We start from the raw sequence: 4,844 nt of genomic DNA on the forward strand, positions 1-4,844 counted from the left end.
GATTTTTCTACTTTGCAAGGAGATCTATATGGGACGTATTCTGTGTCTGTGGTGAGGGTTTGTCCCAAGACAGTTATAGATTATTCTACCTAAAGGGACAACTACACTCGCCACAACGGTCGCACACACAATAAATGTGTTCAAGCCTTATGACATGAAATTTAAAAATTAGATTTTTTTTATTTCTTACTTTCATCTGGGTTTCAGATTTAACACCATTTTATATTTTGAAGAATAGGCCTAAAAGAAAGATGAAGGAAATTCGAACGACCCTCTTAAATATTAGATTATTACCCAATATATATTTTTCATAAGAATATCTTACGTGGAAAATTGCAAAAAAGATCAACACTGCTGTTAGAATAAGAGCTAATATATAGCAAAATGCAGCAAACGTAAAAGCCATTTTTTCCAAACCCTGAATCGGCAACACCGGAAGTGTATGAAAAAGTATTATCTAGATTGAATACCCGAAAGAATTCCGAAATGGGAAAGAAAGTTTCATCACTGTCATTATGATTGTCATAATGATTTCATTGTAATATCAGACATAAATAACTGTTATTTATGTCTCTGATAATATTCATTGTTAATTAGGCCTAAATATATTTTATATTCAAAAAATATTTCTCTGTTTCATAAGCTGAATATATGAGATTTTATTTTGATCCATATAACAGGACCCCCTCCTTTTGTTATATATATGTCACAGGGTGACATGTGTGTATACATATGTATTGCCAAGTACAACATTTTCTCCCAGATCAAGGTGGCTGGTCAATATAGTAAAAAATCAATGACACTCTGGGAAAAGACTTGTCACAAGAAATACACTTTGATATATAAAAGCCTTAGCACCAATTTCCAAACATTTTATTGCCAATGTTGCCGTTTTTTAAGGTTCACAGTACAAGGTCAAAATTGTTGGTACCCAAAGATGTTTGCATCATTAATACAATAATAAATCTTTTTAATCCGACTTTAAATAATTTTTTAAACGGATATAAATATAAACAAAAAAAGGCTTTATTTATGGAGCAATATATCATCACCTGCATACGGAGTTTATATCTCTCAGTTGATTCTATACGCAGGAGCATGCTCAAAGTATGAACAATTTCTGAAACGAGGTAAATTATTGAAAAGTGATGAAACAAGAATATCACCAGTCTCGTTTAAAGTCATCATTTCGTAAGTTCTATGGTCGATACAATGACCTTGTCAGCAAATACATTTTATCATTGAGTCAGATGCTGACTGACGTTTTCACATATAAATTTTTAGTCCATTATTTACATACTGAATTGACGATGGATTTCCCCGAACGTTATTTCCCGATAATGACAAAGAGCAGGGCGGGTGTGACCGGTCGGCAGGGGATGCTCACTCCTCCATGGCCCGTGGTCCTACCCCTGATGTTTTGGAGGTCCGTGTTTGCTCTGCTCCTATTTTTGTATTGTTTTATGGACTTTGATATTGAATACTGTTCGTTATCTCCATATCCTTCATTCATTAGTTGTCAACTGAATACATCCCATTTTTTAGAACTAAAAGGTACTACGATCCTCAGCCAGGCAGGATAACTCTTTAATTTATAATTTTAATTCAAAAAGTCTCCAAATGAACCTTGAAAATCAATTCTTTTCATGCAACAATTTTCATTTTATAACCCTTAATGAGCTTCTGACAAGGTTCTTTGAACTTCTTAAAGATGTTTTATAAAAACTGAAAATTTTTACCCCATAAAAGTATTTTAAAATTACATGTTTAATGAAATTGATGTTTATTTTCATCTAAACATGGACACCAATGTTTATTAACATGATATATGGAACTAGAAGTGATTAATTTATGGTGTTTTGAAATGATAGGAAAATCTTTATATACCAAGCATTGTAAAATGATCGAAGTAAATTTACAGAAGAAAGTACTAATTATAAGTATAAAAATTGTGCAATTTCTTCAAAAGCCTGGATACCTATGATTTTTTTCTAAAATGTGTTTGTTGATCAAATTTGAATTGGAAAATGCATTGCACGTGTTTTAATTCGCACATCCCGAAGATTAATTTGAGATTTGCTATTTCTCCCTATGTAATATGAAAAGCTTTAAAGTTTCAAGAATTGTTGTGGGTAAAAGCACGTTACTCTGAGAATTCAGAGACATTTTTGTGAGTCAATGCCTGATTTTCAGAACCCGAGGATCGAGACAAATCATAGTGTATCGAATGTAGATAGCTGTTTCACAATCAGATGTTTTACCGAGTTAGCAGTGAACATTTTGAAAATAAATTAAGAAAATTTTACTCCGACGAGGATGGGATTCGAACCCACGCGGGGAGACCCCAATGGATTAGCAGTCCATCGCCTTAACCACTCGGCCACCTCGTCTTGTCTTTCGATGTCGAAAATTTTAAACAAATCACAAGCAAAATTTCTATAAAAAACGCAATAAATTTTAATGGAAAAAATCCCTTTTTTGAAAAGTATGTGGGTAGCTTATCCTTTTTGCAAATTGTTTATAAAAACAAGGACAATTTGGTAATTTGTAATTCGATCGGGATCAATATTCTTGAAAAGGTTGCAGAAATCATGTTCATGATCATGTTGACAAGGCGAAAGTAGAAAGGTATTTTATTTCTTAATTCTTTCTAGATTCAAGTAGGCCTAGTGATGCAATTATAAATGTAAAAAAGTCTAATTACTAAAAAGTGAAGTGTAGAGAAATTACCAATGTGATCATGAATAATAATCATGTCATTAGCTGCAGCTTGCTTGTTGAGAAATAAGTGGTTCTGACTTCTGGAGAAGAACATGATCAGCCATAGCTGCAGATCTGTAGCTCTCCGAAAAAAATTATTGATAGACCGGAGAGCTACAGTGCCACCCATTGAAAAAACTGTATATTTATTGCGCACTAAAAAGTGCGCTCGATTCTTGATTAATTTTTAGCTCTACTGGTCAGAGACCAGAAGAGCTTATGCGATAGTAATGCGTCCGGCGTCCGTCCGTCTGTCCGTCTGTCTGTCTGTCCGTCTGTCCGTCTGTCTGTAAACAATTTTTCAAAATGCTACTCCTCCTACAGTTTTGGTCTAATTATGTTCCCCAAACGAAGTTGGGGAACATATTGTTTTTACTCTGTTTCTTATTATGTTTCCCAAACGAAGTTGGGGAACATATTGTTTTTACTCGGTTTCTTATTATTATTATTTTTCTTCTCGGGAAAATTTTGTCCGCGAATGATCTTGTAAAGTACACATCCGATTAAGGGGAAACCTTTTTAGGGTAAGTAGGCATGTTATGTAGATTTGCGGAATCAAGGTCATTTTGCGCGCACGTGCTTGCAAGAGCGCACACGTGCAAAACTTGAAATGACCAATATATAATGGATATAACCGTAACTTTTCTATTTTTAGACGAAATGTTTTGAAACTCATAATGTAAGGATATATGAGTAGTATGCACAAGATGACATGGTCAAAATAGCAAGATCGCACGTGCAAGCACGTGCGCTTCGCTCTGATTGGCTGAAACTAAAGTCTCAATATCTTTCTTGTTTTTTGATAAAATCATTTGAAATTTTGAACATAGTCATACATTAGGGAGATCTACAGCCCGTAATAAAAGAAATATCATGAAAGCATGTGCATGCACGTGTGCTTGCAAGAGCTCGCACGTGCAACACGAGAAATGTTCAATATAATTGATACAAACGTAACTATTTAAATTATTGATGATATGCTTTAAAATTCATATTAGAAGTATATATTAGAAGCATAGACAAGATGACATGGTCAAAAAAGCAAGATCTCACGCGCATGCACGTGCGCTTCGCTCTGATTGGCTTAAACTAAAGTCTCAATATCTTTCTGGTTTTTTGACGAAATCCTTTGAAATTTTGAATATAGGCATGTATTAGGATATCCTACAATAAGATATATAGCAATTATTTTGAAAACGCGTGCATGCACGTGCGCTGCAATCTGATTAGCTGAAACTTTGAACAGCTATAACTCCCTTGGTTTTCAACCAAACAGGATGGGATTTGGAACATGGATAGATATAATGGACTTCTACAAGAAGACATGGTCAACATGCACATGTGAGCACGTGTGTGCACGTGAAATGAGTAAAATTAAAAATACACTTAAATTAGCGTATTTTTTAATACGTTGGGATTAAATACTTCGATATTTCGTATATTAAAATCTATAGATTGTAAAGACAAGATTATATGGTCATTACGCACATGCATTCACATGCGCACGCGTGCATTGCTAAAATTTGAATGAAATTGGTACACTTCTGGGTAAACGTTGTTAAAGTCTCAAAGGCATAGCACAGAGTTTGTCTTATTTAATGAAGCTCATAGGGAATATGGTACCGAAAGGGAGTTGGGGAGCGTTTGGGGAACATCTGTAACGGTCCCCGTTACAATTAGCACTAGTTATTATTATTCTTATTATTATTTTTCTTCTTCCTGGGAAAATTTTGTCCACGAGTGATCTTGTAAACTACACATCCGACTTAGGTGAAACCTTTTTAGGGTTAGTAGGCATGTTATATAGAGTTGCCAAGCAAAGGTCATTTTGCGCGCACGTGCTTGCAAGAGCGCGCACGTGCAATAGGTGAAATTACCAATATAATGGATATTGCCGTAACTTTTCTATTTTTTGATGAAATTTTTTGAAACTCATAATGTAAGGATACATTAGCAGTATAGACAAGATAGCATGATCAAAATAGCAAGATCTCACGCGCATGCACGTGCGCTTCGCTCTGATTGGCTGAAACAAAAGTCTCAATAACTTTCTTGTTTCTTGTCATAATCCTTTGAAATTTTGA

At 34.6% G+C, this 4,844-nt stretch overlaps 1 non-coding gene across 1 annotated transcript; it reads right to left on the reverse strand.

Moving 5' to 3' along the window:
* Window positions 1-2,308: 2,308 nt before the first annotated feature.
* Trnas-gcu (transfer RNA serine (anticodon GCU)) lies at window positions 2,309-2,390 on the reverse strand. Its single transcript has one exon. It is a non-coding gene; the product is annotated as a tRNA-Ser (tRNA).
* Window positions 2,391-4,844: the final 2,454 nt, after the last annotated feature.

Source organism: Saccostrea cucullata, unplaced genomic scaffold, assembly GCF_032062105.1.
Source record: "Saccostrea cucullata isolate Sc308-1 unplaced genomic scaffold, CSIRO_AGI_Scuc_v1 ctg6643, whole genome shotgun sequence".
Classification (NCBI taxonomy): domain Eukaryota; kingdom Metazoa; phylum Mollusca; class Bivalvia; order Ostreida; family Ostreidae; genus Saccostrea; species Saccostrea cuccullata.